The sequence below is a fragment of the Rhinolophus sinicus genome, linkage group LG11 (assembly GCF_036562045.2).
Source record: "Rhinolophus sinicus isolate RSC01 linkage group LG11, ASM3656204v1, whole genome shotgun sequence".
Lineage (NCBI taxonomy): Eukaryota > Metazoa > Chordata > Mammalia > Chiroptera > Rhinolophidae > Rhinolophus > Rhinolophus sinicus.
Genome location: NC_133760.1, coordinates 44,580,263 through 44,596,746, shown reverse-complemented (window position 1 = coordinate 44,596,746; position 16,484 = coordinate 44,580,263). Strand labels below are relative to the sequence as shown.

General features: G+C 44.1%; 1 long non-coding RNA gene across 2 annotated transcripts in view; it reads left to right on the top strand.

Annotated features, from left to right (window-relative positions):
* LOC109447715 (uncharacterized) overlaps positions 1-9,141 on the top strand; it is a 38,664-nt gene extending 29,523 nt beyond the window's left edge. The window contains exons 3-7 of one of the 2 annotated variants that reach the window (XR_012490197.1): positions 3,474-3,495; positions 5,083-5,121; positions 5,558-5,663; positions 5,944-5,994; positions 6,597-9,141. This is a non-coding gene — a long non-coding RNA (uncharacterized LOC109447715). The remainder of the gene's footprint in view (positions 1-3,473; positions 3,496-5,082; positions 5,122-5,557; positions 5,664-5,943; positions 5,995-6,596) is intronic. The other variant, XR_012490196.1, reaches the window with a different exon arrangement.
* The last annotated feature ends 7,343 nt before the right edge of the window (positions 9,142-16,484 follow it).

Here is a 16,484-nt window from a genome sequence, read left to right as displayed (position 1 = left end):
ACACATCAACCCCTTGGTGAAAAGACTGTTCCTGGCTTTGCGGTAGTTTGTTCTGCTCACAGGTGGGCAGAAGCCCTAAAACTGTTGGCCCTGTAGGGGAGAGAGACTGGGAGGAAGGAGGGACCACGCACAGCAGGAGGCTGGGGGGTTGGGGTTTCTCCAATCACTGCACACAACCTCCTCCTTTTGGAAGGAGAATGTAATTTCTGCTTTCCTTCCTTCCTTCTTTTTTTTCTTCTTCCCTCCCTCCTTTCTTCCCGCCCTCCCTCCCTCCTTCCTCCCGCCTTCTCTCTCTCTATTTCAAGTTGACATTGTAACCTTTGGCGAAGTGCAGCAGAGAGCTCCCTGTATCCTTATTCTTTGTTTTGTGTTGGTTTAAATTGTATAAAACCGTTGAAGAGTTTAATTTGGATACAACGAAGCCAGATATGAGAAACATACCATGTTTCCCTGAAAATAAGACCGGGTCTTATATTAGTTTTTGCTCCGAAAGACACATTAGGGCTGATGTTCAGGGGATGTCATCCTGAAAAATCATGCTAGGGCTTATTTTCCAGTTAGGTCTTATTTTCAGGAAACACAGTAAATTACCTTTGACTCTTTGTTTTCAGAATTTGTGGGTTTCTTCTCCTTTCTAAACTCAGGGCACATTTTTCATTTAGTAACTTGGTTTTCTACCTTGATAAGATTTCACTGGAGAAAGGGTGGTTAAAAAAGAAGTGGTATGTGGGTGTGTGTGTATTTCACATTAATGAAAAGAAAAAGTAAAACGCAGACTGATAGTCTGTTAAGAACCTACCCTACAGGTTATTTACAAGCATCAAGTCTGGGCTTTTCTAGTTTCTTCAGCCTCAAACCCAAATCCTCTTCAATGGCATTCAGAAATACAAATGTGAGACTTCACGAAAGGCTTACACACGTGTAGGATTTGAAGCAGTTTTTCTTTAAATCGAAGGAGACTCTAGTTGGCGTTAAGTGGAATAAATTTTTCCTGCAAATTCAGCCTGTTGGTGTCTGTTTTACTTGGGGGTACAGGGCTATCTGTGTCATCCCAAGCAGAGAAATCATTTTCATTAGATGTTTTCTTACTATTAGATGAAGGAAAAAGGCTTGATACTCTAGAAGAATAAAAATATTGGGGGAAAAGAATGTAGGTTATTACATCTCTGTATTTCTTCCCAACCTAGAGTTTTCTCTTTTTATGTAGCATCCCACCAGGCATGTCGGACCTTACCCCCAACCCGCCCATCTCGGGTGCCCCCATGAGCAAGGCCATATACCCTCTGGCTTAGACTCCCACAGGTGAATGGGGGGTCGGTTAGGGAGGGAAGGAAGGTTGGGGGAGCAGAGCAGTTTCTATAGCAGAACTGAGAGCTGAACTTAAGCCAGAGACCACCTTGCCAAGGGGAAGGAAGATGGACCTGGGGGTACCACGTGCTTGGGATGGAGCTCACCATCCCAAGACCAGGGAAACGTCGCGTTTGAGACACTTTATGAAATGGTTAAAGAAACTGTGGTGAGTGATGCTGTGAGTTTCTAAAAAGTATTTAAAAGCCTTGCTTTCTTTTAAGAATATATCAATTGGATGTAAGTCTTTCATGGAGGCAGGCAGGAAGACATTGTAGGGCCAGTATTATAGGTCCTGCTCACGTTATTGCAAACTGTGCATTTTTTGGATTGGACCGCTAATGTTCCCTCCCTTTTTAATACACTTTCCTTTACACATTGAAATCCATGTAGTCGAAAGACTTTCGGATTTGTAGTTCTTTCTCCCACCTCAAGATTTTAACTCTCTGCTCAAGTGCTCAGAAATATAAATTCACGCACACATGAGGCTCGCACCACTCACTGGGTGCCCGTGGGTTCCTCTGGGGCTTCTCTAAGCCCCGCTGTGCTCTGTCCCCTCTGCAAGTTTACATCCCAGTGGCCCTGACACAAGCTGAAGGTTTCAAGCCCTTCCCAAGTTCTAAAATGTCTCCACCCCACGCCCCTGGGTTTCTTGCTGTCTGTCTATTCACATGGACCAAAGGCCCCGTTTGTGGGCTGATTTATGATTGCATTAGGGAAAACTCCACAGAGGGTATAAACTACAGTGCCCCATGCCTGGGCCTGATCTTACACGTTATCGGTGATTGCAAGTGCATTTTATAACCCCGGTGCCAAATCGAAATCAAGGTGATTTGTGCATCAATCTCCCGGATAAAATCAGGGCATGCTCTGTTGCGGTTTGACCAGTTTGACCTTCGTGGTGCCTTTGGCTAGTCCGACTTTTCTCAGTCCCTTGGACAATTACCCAGGGACAGTTGGAAAATGCAGTGACAATGGTCAGAGCTGGGATTACGAGCTGTATCAAAAGGCTTAACTGCTCGCTCACCCTTACCGGAGAGGATTCCTGAATGTCAGTGAAAAAGCTCTAGGAGGAGGGTGCAGGGTCTCTAAGAAACCAGACAGAGAGGGGAGCACCTAGGGCCTGTTTCCGGTGCTCTTATTCTGCACCCCCAAACTCTCACTAACCAAGAAAGTAAAACTTTGGATCATACAAAGAGCTGGCGGATAACTGGGCCTCAGAAAGCCCCTGCAGATTCTGCTTGCCTTATTTACAATCCCAAAAGCTCAGGGGACCGTGTGTAGGAGAAGTAATTAAGCCTCTAAAATGAAAGGAAGAGCAGGGACAGGAATGAAATCAGTGGCATGAGTCCTGCCACCGCCCAAAGTGGGTTCTTCTGGTTGATTTTCATAGAAAATGGTCAGAGGCTTCCTGAAAACTCTGACTGTCTCCTTTGGTAAAGTTCACATGTTAAGCCCAAATTTCGATGGATTCATTCACAGGAGCCTAGCAGGGTTCAAGATATTTTGAAAAGATTCGTGGAAATTATAGATTTTTAGAACCTGAAGGCTCTTTAGTGATGGTCAGAGGGTGTATTTAGGATAAATATTTTAAAGTCAGGTTTTATGCCTATAATCTGAGCTTCTCAACTTATATTTAGCCCAAACTTCTTTTGAAAGTAATTCCATCTCTTCTGATTCTGCACCCTTTCATAGTCCAGGGGAGGAAGCTCAGATGGCTCTTGAAATGGTAAAGCCTCTTTTACAAATCCCTTTAAGATATGCTAATGTACATGGGCTGATTATTAAGATAAATACCTTGTGTTGGAAACTGGAGTTAATTATAATATATATAATTAGTCACTGGTCAGCCTAGAAGTTATAATTTATTGTTCCCTAATTTGCATTTATTATCAAAGATATTTAATTTAAAGGAATTACAAAAAATAACCTGATTTGAGTGGTTATGGAGATGGTGGGCATTTAGCAAACTTCAAAAATCTTTTTTTTTTTTTCAAACTTTTCTAAGCCCATTATATACAATTTCAGAAAATAACACACCAACATTAAAAGATGACTTGTGCTTGTTGATTAAAAAATGGGAAAAGCATTTTTGTAAGAAGAAATAATGCAGTTTTCTCTTCCAGATCCTGATTTTTAGAACACCAGGTAAGCTTCCACGGTAAGAGGGTCCAGTCCAAGGAGAAATATGGAGATGTGTGATGAGGGTTTTTTTTGTGTCCTGTTGGGGGGCAGAGAATAAAGCAAAATATAAGATGAGTTTCCTTTCGGATAATAATTTCTCCTGGACAGTGAAAGAGACCAGCAGTTTGTGACAGACACAGCCTTTGTGTAAAAGGAGGTTCTTGTATCTTTTCATCAAGTGTGTTTCTATAAAGCTCCCCTTGCCTTTCAAACATGTTTCTTTATCTGGTTCCTGCTCTGCCACATTCTGGGCTCCCTCAGCCACGCGGGAGTGACTTTCTGGCATCCCTTTGCCTCTGAGGTAGTGGGCACAGCGTGGGAAGGCAGCCCTCAGCCCTCTCACCTCCTAGGAACCCTCTTTTTAATAAATGCAGCCAGTTTGACTTGCAGTGAATTCATCTGAAATGTGTCCACAGGGGAAATGACACCAGGGGAACGTCAGGATTTTCCTTCCTGAAGTGAAGGGATCCTCCAACCTACACTCATGACCCTAAGAACATACCTTTCCGGTTTCTGTGCCTTCGGACGGAGCTCGTCCTTCAGCAATTTGGGCATTATTTTTGAACTCGCTGAACTCTGAGGTCAGCATGCTGCTCTCTCCACCCCTGTCTCTTCAGAGTCAGAAATGGGGCTATTTGATTTTATGGCTTTTTCCAGAAGGAAGAGTGAGAGGCACAGGCCGATTGGGTGTGACTTGTGTTATTCTTCCCGTGGACAGAAATTCTGTTTTCTTGTTGAAGGGGAGGTTGAGGGTGAGGATGGGGGTAAACGTCTTCGAGGAAAAGACCTCAAGCCCCCCCTGTGGGCTGCCAGGGGAGTTCCTGAACAGCATGAAGAACCATGGGTCACCTCCTGGCCATTTCTGCAAAGGGTCCCTGGTTCTCCCCGTGCTCAGGAAGCCCTAGTGTGCAGTGGTGTGCCAAGGGTGGTGTGCATGCGATCGGGGTGCATTGACTGCAGAGAATTTAAAAATGAATAGCATCTAAAGTGGTCTCCTTTGTATTATCACCATAAGGCAGCAATTCGAAGGTCAGTGGTAAAGCCTTAGTGTACAACGTCAGGAATGTACATGTCAACTCTATGTGGGGCTTATGCTGGGGCCTCATCCTGACCCCCATTTCCAGGTCAGGGCACCTACTCCCCAGAGGGTGATAGCTGCCAAGGGCTCAGAGCTGCCACCTCCCCTGGAGTGTTCCATGCATCCTTCCCTGAGCAGCGCAGGGCCGTAGATGGCGGCCCCATTGGGAGTCGGACCTAATAGGTCACCAGAGTGCACAGCTCCACAGGCCACGCTGAGACCTTGCTCCAGACCACAGCCTTGCTCAGGCCCTTTGCTATCTCTGCTTCTTCCACACCCTCAAGCATCCCCTCAACAAAACCCACGCATTCAGATTCCAGTCTTAGGCTGTGTTTCCAGGGAACCCTCCTAAATTCATCTGACTTCTGGGCAGGCGTGCTCTGCAGGGGGCGGTAACTTGGCCGGTGATTCCGCCAGGTTCACTTTCAATTCCAAAGCGTCCACATGTCTAATTTCTTCTTCTTTGCCTACAGATGCCAGATGTGCACCGGATACTGCTTTGGAATTTTCAGGTATATTCAGTGTCACCCATAGGTCCGTAGAGTTACAGAACTCTGTGTTCCCCTGAGAATGTTAGGATTCTTTCCTTAAGGGCTCTGTTTGAAGGCAATGACTAGCCTCTGGGAGGCAGGATAACATGTGTTTTGTGGTCCGGCAGACCTGGGTTTAGTCCAGACCGCCATTCACTGCCTGTGCAATACCAGGCAAGGGGCTGAGCCCAATGCCGCCCTCACCCAGCTGGTAAGATGCAGCCAGTGTTGAACCCAGGAGCTCCGTTCCAGAGTCCCTGCTTTTAGCCATTGTCCTGGTTAATGCCCCTGAATGCTCAGCGGTAGTGAGGAAGACGATGATGATGATGATGGCAACACCACTGAGAGAACAAGATTCACACATTTGGATAACACAGGGCAGTAGACCAACCGAAATTCCACAAATTCTCCCCAAAAGCTCCCGCTGATGAGAGAAAAGACAGAAAAACCAAAACCTTGGGTTCCTGAAATGAACACTAGTGTTGGAGTCAGAAGACCTCACCCTCATGAGATACTGGCTTCAGGTGAGTTCATTTGTCTAAGCCTTGGTGTACTCATCTGTAAAAGGGGCAAAAACATCAGAGTTAAATGAAAAGATATTTGACAATTAGTCTTAAGAATCATAAGAGACCAGAATCTCAGCGCCCTGAGGTCATCATCCAAACAGGATATTGGTGATTAAAAATCAGGGGAAGATCTTATCTGGATAAAATGATAGTGGTTACCTGTCTTAGCCTGTTCAGGCTGCTGTAACAAAATCACAGACTCAGTGACTTATAAATAATAGATATTTATTTCTCACAGTTCTGGAGGCTGTCAAATTCAAGATCAGGGCACCAGCATGGTCGGCTGCGGGTAACTCTTCTAGATACCAGACTTCTTGTTGTATCCTCATGTGATGGAAGGGAGACGATGGAAGGGAAGGGATCTCTCTGGGGTCTCTTTTCTAAGGGCACTATTCTCATTCCGGAGGGCTCCACCCTCATGACCTAACCACCTCCCAAGGCTCCACCTGCTAATATGATCGCTTTAGGGGGCTAGGATTTCAACATACAAATTTGGTGGTGGGGGGGGGGCACAAGCATTCCTACCATAGCACGACCTCACAGGTTGTGGCAAATTTGCATGAGGAAATTATGTGAAATGTTTAGATTCATCCCTGGTTTATGCCAAAACTCAAACTAAATGGTAGCTATAAGTAACTTATCCCTGTTTTGCCAATTTTCTTATTTGAAAAACAGGGTAAATAACCATCATCATGTTCTATTTCGGAAGCGAGTTATAATATTATAAGGTCGAATCATATGAAATAGTCAGTGGTAGATTATTTTTGACCTATACAGATGGCAGTTTCATTAGGTCAATCTGATGAAATGTGGTATGTCAATTCAATTCCATAGAGACTTATAACTAATTATAAATATGAATTGTGATTCTATTCTCTCTCCATTTTCTAGTTCCACAGTGAAAGCACAGCTCAGAGAAGTGACAAGACTGGAACTATGGGCTTTTCTTTCCCTCTGTGTTTCATTTTATACTCTTCCCCCCGCCCCCAACTCACCCGTAATCATATTTCACAGAGCTCAGGAAGGCCAAGCTCTGTTAATCAGAAATGTCCCATAGAAGTGAGTAGCTTTGCTATTTTCTGTGTTAAGTTGTTAATTGATTTGATAATTGCCTGGGAGACACACACAGACATACACATACTCAAAACAAATGTCAGGTCACACACGTTTCTTTCGACAGTAAGATGAAGATGTGTTAGTTATTGGAACTCAGATGTCACCTAGAAGAATAAGAGGAGGGACCAGAAGAAAAAAAAAAGAGGAGTGGAGCCAGCATGGCGGGGGGAGGCAGGCCATCCCTCTTGGTTATCAAGCGAAATGACTCCCCAAATATGACAATAAATCACCACAGGAATCAATCAGACGGGAGGCCACTGCTCCACGCTGATAATGCATCAATCAATATTTAATGTTTGCACTTTAATTAATCCACACATGGGAAGCATTCTTTCAGTGACAAAAACAAAGGGATGAGAAATAAAACACCTTTTATATCAAGGAGCGGTGAGCGCACTGCCTATCTGGGTGGCTTTGATTGGACCTGTCATTGATCACCTTGGGCCTAGACAGCCTCAGAGTCACATTTGGATATGAAGCTAACGTGGGGGAGGGGCCCAGCGGTGTCACAATCCGGCGGGGAAGATTGTGACTTCCTCAGAACTGCTGCGGAGTATGGATTTGTACGAAGGCAGAACAAAGCCGGGTAAATATTGGATTCTAAACGTTGGTGACATCTTCTCCCCAGAAAAGATTTCTGTCTGCGGATAGTGATCTATAACTCTGGGGGAGGCAGGGTGAGCAGGAAAGACATTTTTTCCCTTTGTTTTGAAGAGTTTCCAAGTATTGGACAAATTCTGGTCTCATCTACCAGGACTGGGCTAAAATATTCATAGCCCATCAGCATGCTTTCCACACTTTGCCCTACCTCTTATCAAGCATTTAAAAATACCCACACCCCCACATTAATTATAATTCATATACAGCTGCATATGAACCTATTTTAGCTGTGGTTGACTAGTTGACCTGCTATATTTGGGAAACATTGAATCAAACATATATTACAGTTGGTTCTGCAGATTTCTTTTGATATTTTTAAGCCAATGCCTCTTGTTTAGGGTCTCAAACATTTTACAGGCCATTGAAAAACTCAGAGGCTGTAAATGTATGTAGGGTTGCTAATTTGAAAAAATGGCTTGATAGACAAAGCTGGATTTTGACTCTCAAAAACGTCTATGCCTTTTTTGGGGGGAGCATAGCAATGAGGTGAGAACAATAGAGTTAAAAATGCCAGCGGTCTTGGTTGGCATTCTCCCAGAAGTAGATCCGAAGATAAGAATTTGAGAGCAAGCGGTTTATAAGTGAGAAAGGGAAGGAAAGGCAGCCCCCAAAGGGGGAAGTGGTCCTTGTGCATAAGTGGGACCCATAGTACAAGACTCAGAGTTAAATCTTCTAGAGGGTGAGGAAGCCATATTTATTCAACCAACTCCCTGTCTGCTCTTAACTGAGGGCTACTTCCAGAGGGGTTCATGGTCCACCACTCCCCACTCCCAAGGTGAGAAAAAGAGCCCTTGGCAGAGGATCAGGTCTTACTTTCCAGCAGCCTTGAGCTTGCAGAGTTGAATGGTGACAGGATTTGGGCACCCACCAACTGACTGCTCTACCAGGACAAATAAGTAATACCTGACATTGATTCTGACTATAAAATGTAAAATAATAAATTATTCCAAACCAAAATATCAGGTAACTATGGTTAATTTCTTGGTAAGTCCAATCCTGTTAGAATTTCCTCCACTGCTGGAAGAGAGCACACTATGTCACCTGAGCATTAGATGAAGTACTCTAGGGGCCATGTGTGAAAAATATGAAGCCGTGCCCCGTGGAGCAAGGTGCTCATCCTACTAGAGGGATGGAGAAACTGAGGCCAAGGGAGGGGCCAGCTGACTCATGAATCCCACTTCACAATACTTCTGGGGGCAGCCTGTCTTATTTGGATTTCTCTTTTTCTCTCTCCTCTATCTCTACCAAACTTGATTAGCTGGCTTTGAGAAAAGTCTAATCTTCTATTACAGAACTTCTGTATATGTTTACAAGCTCTACCCCCTAACATAAAAACTACTCTGCACTCCATCTGCCCAACCCGGATAGAATCATTTGCTAGTGGTTCATTTGCTAATAGGATACATATTAAAGGTGTCAAATGATTACTATTTTGATTTAATTTTTTTCTTTTTCATTTAAACTACACATCTCCCCCGCCCCCACTCTAAGTTCCCTTGCAATTTACTAAATTTACTTCCAACGTATCTGTCATTGACCTTAACATATTTCTAATTGGCTAAATAGGATTTAATTTCCACAAACTCCTGTTATAGGAAGCAGGTCCAATCTGTATCACTCTTTGAGTTTTAAAGACTCCGTTATGAGGTTTTTTGGTTTTAGATGATAATAGAGACTGGGCTTCATTACTTATATAACAAAAAAGAATTGTGGGAGAGCTAGTGTCCAGACCTAGAGCATCTCTGGCGATCTCAGTCATGACCCATCATTCTCAAGGGCAGCCCTCAGATGGCCAAACTCCAAACACCTGTTCCTGTACACCTGCACTCAGAAATCAGACTCCTAGGAAAGACCCTTTGCTTGGCCTTGGCTAGAGTCTCCTCTTTCTGTATGTCCAACACTGAATGCGGTGTCTTAAGCTGCCACTTCCCCAAAGAAAACGTGAATATTATACCCAACAGGAGGAGGGGAGGAGCACGATGCTGACAAAAGCAGGTGAAGCCATGGTGCTCACCACGGTCTTGTTTTTATACCATTTATATAAGAAAGACTTAATTGAAAACACAGTCCCCCATCTTTTTAAATTTCTATTCATTTATTTCTGCTCTGATCTTAACTATTTCCTTCCTCTGTTTACTTTGAGTTTTGTTTGTTGTTCTTTGTCTGGTTCCTTTAGGTGTAGAGTCAGATTATTTATTTGGGATTTTTCTTGTTTCTTGAGGTAGGCTGGCATAGCTAGGAACTTCCCTCTTAGAACTGCTTTTGCTGCATCTCACACATATGGAAAAATTTTGTTTCATTTTCATTTGTTTCAAGGTAGTTTTTGATTTTTTGCTTGATTTCCTCTTTGAGACACTGGTTGTTTAATAGCATGTTGGTTAGTATCCACATCTTTGTGTTTTTTTCCAGTTTTCTTCATGTAATTGATTTCTAGTTTCATGCCATTGTGGTCGGAAGAGACGCTTGATATGGTTTCAATCTTCTTGAATTTATTGAGGCTTATTTGTGGCCTATTTGTGATCTATCCTGGCAAATGTTCCATGTACACTTGGAAAACATGTGTATTCTGCAATTTTTGAATGAAATGTTCTAGAAATATCTATTAAGTTGATCTCCTTTAATGCAACATTTCAGGCCATTATTTCATTATTAATTTTCTGTCTAGATGATCGATCCGTTGATGTGAGTGGGTTATTAAAATTCCCTATTATTATTATATTACTGTAGATTTCTCCCTTTATGTCCATTAATACTTGCTTTATATATTAGGTGCTCCTATGTTGGGTGCATAGGTATTTATGATTGTTATATCCGCTTCTTGGATTGACTCCTTTATAATTATGTAATGTCCTTCTTTACCTTTTAAAAATGTTTTTGTTTTAAAGTCTGTTTTGTCTGATATAAGTATTGCTACTCCAGATTCTTTTTCATTTCTATTTGCATAGACTATCGTTTTCCATCCCTTCACTTTCAGTCTGTATGTCTTTTGATTTGAAGTGAGTCTCTTGTAAGCAGCATAGATGGGTCATGTTTTTTAATTCATTCAGCCACCCTATGACTTTTTATTGGAACATTTAATCCATTTATATTTAAAGTAACTATTGATAAGCATGTACTTATTGCCATTTTGTTAATTGTTTTTATAGTTGTCTTCTGTTCCTTTCTTCTTGTGATCTTTTCCCTTGTGGTTTGCTGTTTTTCTTTAGTGTTTTCTTTAGGTTCCTTTCTCTTTGTTCTTTGTATATATTTTGTAGGTTTGTGGTTTGTGCTTACCATGTGCTTTATGTATGTCATTCTTTATCTATAGCATTCTATTTTAAGCTGATAGGCATTCAGTTCAAATATATATTATAAGGACTGCATTTTTTTTTCCCTCTCCATGCTTTAGGTTATTGATGTCATATTTTCAATCTTTTTGTGTTTGTATCTCTTAACTACTTATCGCAGTTTGAGTTGAGTTGGATACTTTCTCATTTTAACCTTTGTAGTAGCTTTTCAAATGTCTGATTTGCTGTATTTATTGAATATTTGACTTTACCTGTGAAGTTTTACCCTTATATCTTCTACGGACTTTCCTTTTCTGCTTAAATATCTTTTTAACATTTCTTGTAAATCTGGTTTAATGGTGATGAAGTCCTTTAGTTTATGCTCATCTGGGAAACTCTCTCTTCATCAATTCTGAATGATAACCTTGCTGGGTATATTATTCTAGGTTGTAGGGTCCTTTCTTTCAGTACTTTAAAGATGTCCTACCACTCCCTTCTGGCTGTGAAATTGCTGCTGAGAAATCAGCTGATAGCCCTCTGGGGTTTCCTTTGTATGTAACTTGTTTTTCTCTTGCTTCATTCAAGATTGTCTCTTTATCCTTGACTTTTGCAGTCTTATCTACAATATGTCTCGGTGTGGGTTTCTTTTGGTTCATCTTGTTTGGAACTCCCCATACTTCCTGGACCTGGATGTCTGTTTCCCTTCCTAGGTTAGGAAAAGTTTTAAGCCATTATTTCTCTAAAGAAAGTTTCTCTCTCTCTCTCTCTCTCTTTCTTCTCCTTCTGGGATTCCTAGAATGTGAATGTTTGAGCACTTGATATTATCCCAGAGGTCCCTTAAACTATCCTTGTTTTTTTAATTCTTTTTTCCCCCCTGATGTTCTGATTGGTTGATTTCCACTACTCTATCTTCCAGGTTCCTGATTTGTTTTTCTGTGTTAGCTAAGAGCTGTGGATCCTTCTAATGTGTATATCATTTCAGTTATTTTATTCTTCAGGTCTGCTTGGTTCTTTCTTATACTTTCTAACTCTTTGCTGAAGTTCTCCCAAGTTCCTCTATTCCACTCTCAAGTTTGGCGAGCATCCTTATGACCGGTTCTTTGAATTCTTTATCAGGCACATTACTTATTTCTGTTTGCTTAGCGTATTTTGCTATGGATTTCTTGTTCCTTCATTTAAGAGATTCTCTTCTGCTTGCTCATTTAGTTTGACTTTCTGTATTTGTTTAGATGAATTACACAAAATAGCTGTCTCTTCCAGTCTTGGAAAAGTGGCCTGGTGTAGAAGCAGGCTCTGTGTAGACTGTGTGCCAGGTGGTTCCGACAGGCCAGAAGCTGAGCAGGTGCCTAAGGCGTCGGGGGCACGGGCCTACCGAGCCCGAGCAGTTCCAGGTGGGGAGGCCAGGTGCGTGTAGTAATACCTTCTTGATCCTGCTTGCTCCCTCCTTCAGGCTAAAATGGGCTTGGGTGACATGTCCAGGAACACACTGCAGTGATCTTGCAAGCAGGCCGCAGCACCTACACAGAGCCCCCAGCCACCCTATGGAGGTGGGGAACGTAAGCAATAGAGCTGGCCCTTCCACCCCGGAGAATTCCTGCAGCTCCCGGAAGGCTCGCACAGCTCTCCAATGTTCTCTACGGTCTCTCTTATTTGTTATACCAAAAGTGGTCCTATGTAGGAGCAACCTCTGTGCAGGCTCTCTGTGCCTGTAGCTTGTTTTGGTAACCCACTTGGAGATCGGCAGGCATGTCCAGCACTTGGGCCCCAGCAGGCACTTCCGGCGCCTGGGGCGGGTCAGGCACTTCCGGCACCTGAGGCCCAGCCAGCACTTCCGGCGCGGGAGCGGCCCTGAGGCCGGGCTGTGCAGTGACGCCCTGTTCTGCTCCCGTTGTTCGGAGGCCAAGTCTTCAGGTGGTGTGGCTGTGAACACGCTGAGGCGGGGACCCTGCAGGTAGGCCAGAGCCCCACTCGAGCCCGCACCGCCCTGTGGAGGTGGAGCTGGAGCTGGAGGGTCGTAAACAGATGGCGCTCACCGGCTCCTCAGGCTGGAGAGCATCTTTGTTTGGCCGCTTTCTCCTGCTTGTTGTCTGAAGTTGTTCATTCAGTGCTCAGTGGTCTCGCAGGGGCAGTTGCTACCTGTACACGTGTATTTTTTATTTTGCTTGTGGGAGGGAAGACGTGAGTTCAGCGTCTTCCTGCAGCGCCGCCATCTTGGGCCTTCCCAGTGACTCCTCCTTCCGCCAGGCGCTGGGATGAGATGATGAGCCGAGAGTAGACATAACCCTCGTACTGCAGCCTCAGGAGGGACAAAGAAATATCAGTGAATCACACGAGTAAAGCACAGTCGCCACTGCTTTCAGTGTCCTGAAGGAGGGGTGCATGGAGCCTGCAGAGACCACGGGAGGGGTGGCCCTGAGGACGTGAGAGGCCGGAGTGGGTGACGGTGAGCAGAGGCCTTTGCTGGAGAGTGGGCATGGCCGAGATGAGGGACACGGTGGGCAGGGTCACGGCCAGTGCCGTGGAGGGGAGACCTGGCGTTTCATGTGGCGATCTTTGGAAAGTGTCCAGCAGCCACACGACCTGACTTAGGTTTGAAGAGGTGTCTAGGTGGGTGGGGCTGGAAAGCGTGAAGGCAGAAGGAAGACCAGGTGGCATGGAGGGAGGGAGCAAGGAGGCCAAGGTGCCAATGTCTGGATATGTTTTGGGTCATTACAGGGCGTCTCTGTGTGTGTGAGTGTGTGCTACCGTCATCTGGCGGCTAGAGCCAGAGATGCAGCTAAACATCTTAAAATGCACATGGCAGGCTACTACAATAATGAGTTATCTGGCCCAAGATGTCCGTGGTGCCAAAGTTGAGAAGTCATGCTTTAACGCAAGTGGGTCAGCTCTAGTTCAAACACCAAGACAAGGAAGAAATGATGAGTTGATGAGTAGAATACCGCTATTGCATATCTCTGCCACGTGGGGGCGCTGTTGAAGATGAGTCCCGTGCAGTCCTGTAACTTCTTTCTGGTAAGAATCTCTGCTGGTGCACAACCATGCCCCATATTGGCTCTTTCAGTTCACATTCGCATGTTCATATGTGATTTCCGGAAGTCCAATAACTGAGCCGGGACGACTGGGCCTGAGATGTTTTCATTTTAGGCACAGATTCTATGTAGAATAAAAAGGCCCTGAACTTGAAGGGCTTTTGAACTTTGCCTCCTGAAGCAGAATTAATCCTGCAGATTCCTACCACAGGTTCACTGTTGGTCAGATTTCAGACTCTCCAGAGCCTTTTGTTTTTTTTTGCCTCCCTTGCCCCATCATTGAAGTTTCATTCTGCTCACTAGGCCACCAGGCACCGTATTTCTTTAGCTGTTCACATCTTAGAATTGGCTGTATGTACGAAATGAGCCCTGAATGTATTCTGCCGTCAGCAAGCAAGTGACCTTGGACTTGGTGGCCTCAGCTCTCTATTGGTTGGGTGACAGGATGGGTTGGTGAGGGTTTTCTAGACTTGTGTGTATATCATTTTCCCATTTCATATGTCGGTGAACATGTACTCTTATTTACTTAATATTTTCCTCTTAATGGACTCACTAAATTTACTCAATCATTTTTTTGAAAAGGAATCTTTATTCACTCTCACAGATGGAAAACCAGTCGGCATAAATAGAAGGTAACAGAAAAAATACGTATAATGCAAACAAAACAAAAAGGCTGTTATTAAATTCTGGCTAAATGCTGTTGCTTGCTAAGGATTCTGAGTCATAGGTCCACTTGTGGTTGGTTCTTGGAAGGGGAGATGGGCCAGTGTTGGAGAGGAATTAGAGACACATTAGGACCCATGGAGACTTTCCCCCCCCTGTACAGCTGATCAGAGGGATAGGACGGGGGCTGAAAGTGAGTCTTGTGAGGACACTATGCGCAGCTCACGTCAGCTCACTTATCGTGTGCGTCCTATGCTGTGGGAATTTTGGACTTAACGATCCTTAAAAGCTCTTGTGGATCTAAGCAATGGATTCCTCTTCCTTGTCTACATCACAAAACTGCTAAGAGGCACCAGTGAGAAGATGGGGTCAGAGGACTTTCTAAACTGTGAAGTGCTGTACACCTGGGGCAGACGTGCTTACTTCCTGTGGGTGGGCTAACGTCCACAGGAGAGACGTTAGCCTCTCTAAAAACACCTCCCTTCTGACCCAGGGGATCTCCGGTTCTTTAGTCAGAGATAACCTCCTTGGTTTAATGCTTCTCATTCTCAGAAAATGTGCAGATTTCCAGGTGGCGGTGGGGGTGATCTTTCTAGGAGCCATGTGTCATTTATAGGACCCTGGGACTGAATTTGTCAGTCCTTTCCTGGGAGGGAGGGCAACACTTAAGGATGGCTAAGAAGGAGGAGTGTCGGGGTGAGGCCAAGGTGCCCAAACAAGGAAGCAGGGATAAGCTAAGCCCAGTGTCACGGTTTTGCCAAGGTCCATCCTTGGCTTGAGCTCTGTCTTCAGCCTGGGTAGAGCTTGGTTTGGCCTTCAGTGAGGAAGGGCTCCCATGGGGGATTGGACAAAGGACCTTACTGTTTGGAAGTGATAATAGCATTTCTCTAAAAACTCTGGTGCAGAGTAAGTAGCCCCAGATGTTATTATTACTATTATATTTTCCTTGATTAATATCAGTTTCTAAACTTATCTCCCTGTGTTGTCTTTTGCAACACTTGAATAGGCTTGACCTCTCCAACTTGGCTGTGAAAAGAATAACAACAGCTTACGCCAACTTTTTAAAACGCTCATTATTTGTCCCAGGTCTTGTGCGAAGTGCTTTATATGTGGTGTTCTATTCCATCCATTCAGCCACCCCACAGAATAGAAGCTGTTGATGTCCTCATTTTAGACTTGAGAAAACTCAATATAAGTGGCTTGGCCAAGATGTCTGAGTGAGGAGGCAGCTGAACTTAGGTTCAGCTCCAGCTTGTAGCACAGTCCTTTTGCAGCATTTTCTCAGAAGCACTTGGGTTAGAATGTGAATCTGATCATGTTTACATTTCTCTAGAACAGAAGTTCCTTTGGCTTGGCTTTATTTTGCATGCCCTATAGCAGAGGTTCTCAAACTACGACGATCAGACCCAGAGAAGAGAGCGAGAGCAAGAGCCAGCCAATGCTTTAGTGTCATCAGTGATCTATAACGCCAAGACCTTTGGGAAGGGTCCTGGGAATGAGTATTTTAGGAGAGCTCTCCTGGTGATTAAGCCAGACATGGGAAACAGTTTCCTAAGCCTACGGGGTATTTCACTCCACAAATAGTGGTATCCACTAAATGTTTGTTGAAGCGCTATGCATTTTTATAATTTGCCAAGGATAGGGTACAGAGTTTCAGGACAGGAGAAGGTTTGTGCTCTGTAATCTCAATGGACATTGTCAGAAAACCACAGGATAGTCTTCAACTCCCTTCCTTCCTTCCTTCCTTCCTTCCTTCCTTCCTTCCTTCCTTCCTATGTATCATATATTAATAATAAGTTTTATTTGTACAAAACCTTCCCACCTGCTGGGATTACATTTTCTATCATGTGGAGGGTGGCATTAGTGCTTGAGTCCTGATGGTGGGGAATAACAGAACCTCACATGGGAAGCAGTGGCGTAAATGCAAGGATGTCACCAGCATTTCCTTTTCTGACCTGGGAAGTGTAGCAGGATGCCCTGTAGGGGAACTGAAATGACTGTTGAGGAGTTGAAGTGTTAGACCTATGGCCAGGCCTCATCCCCTC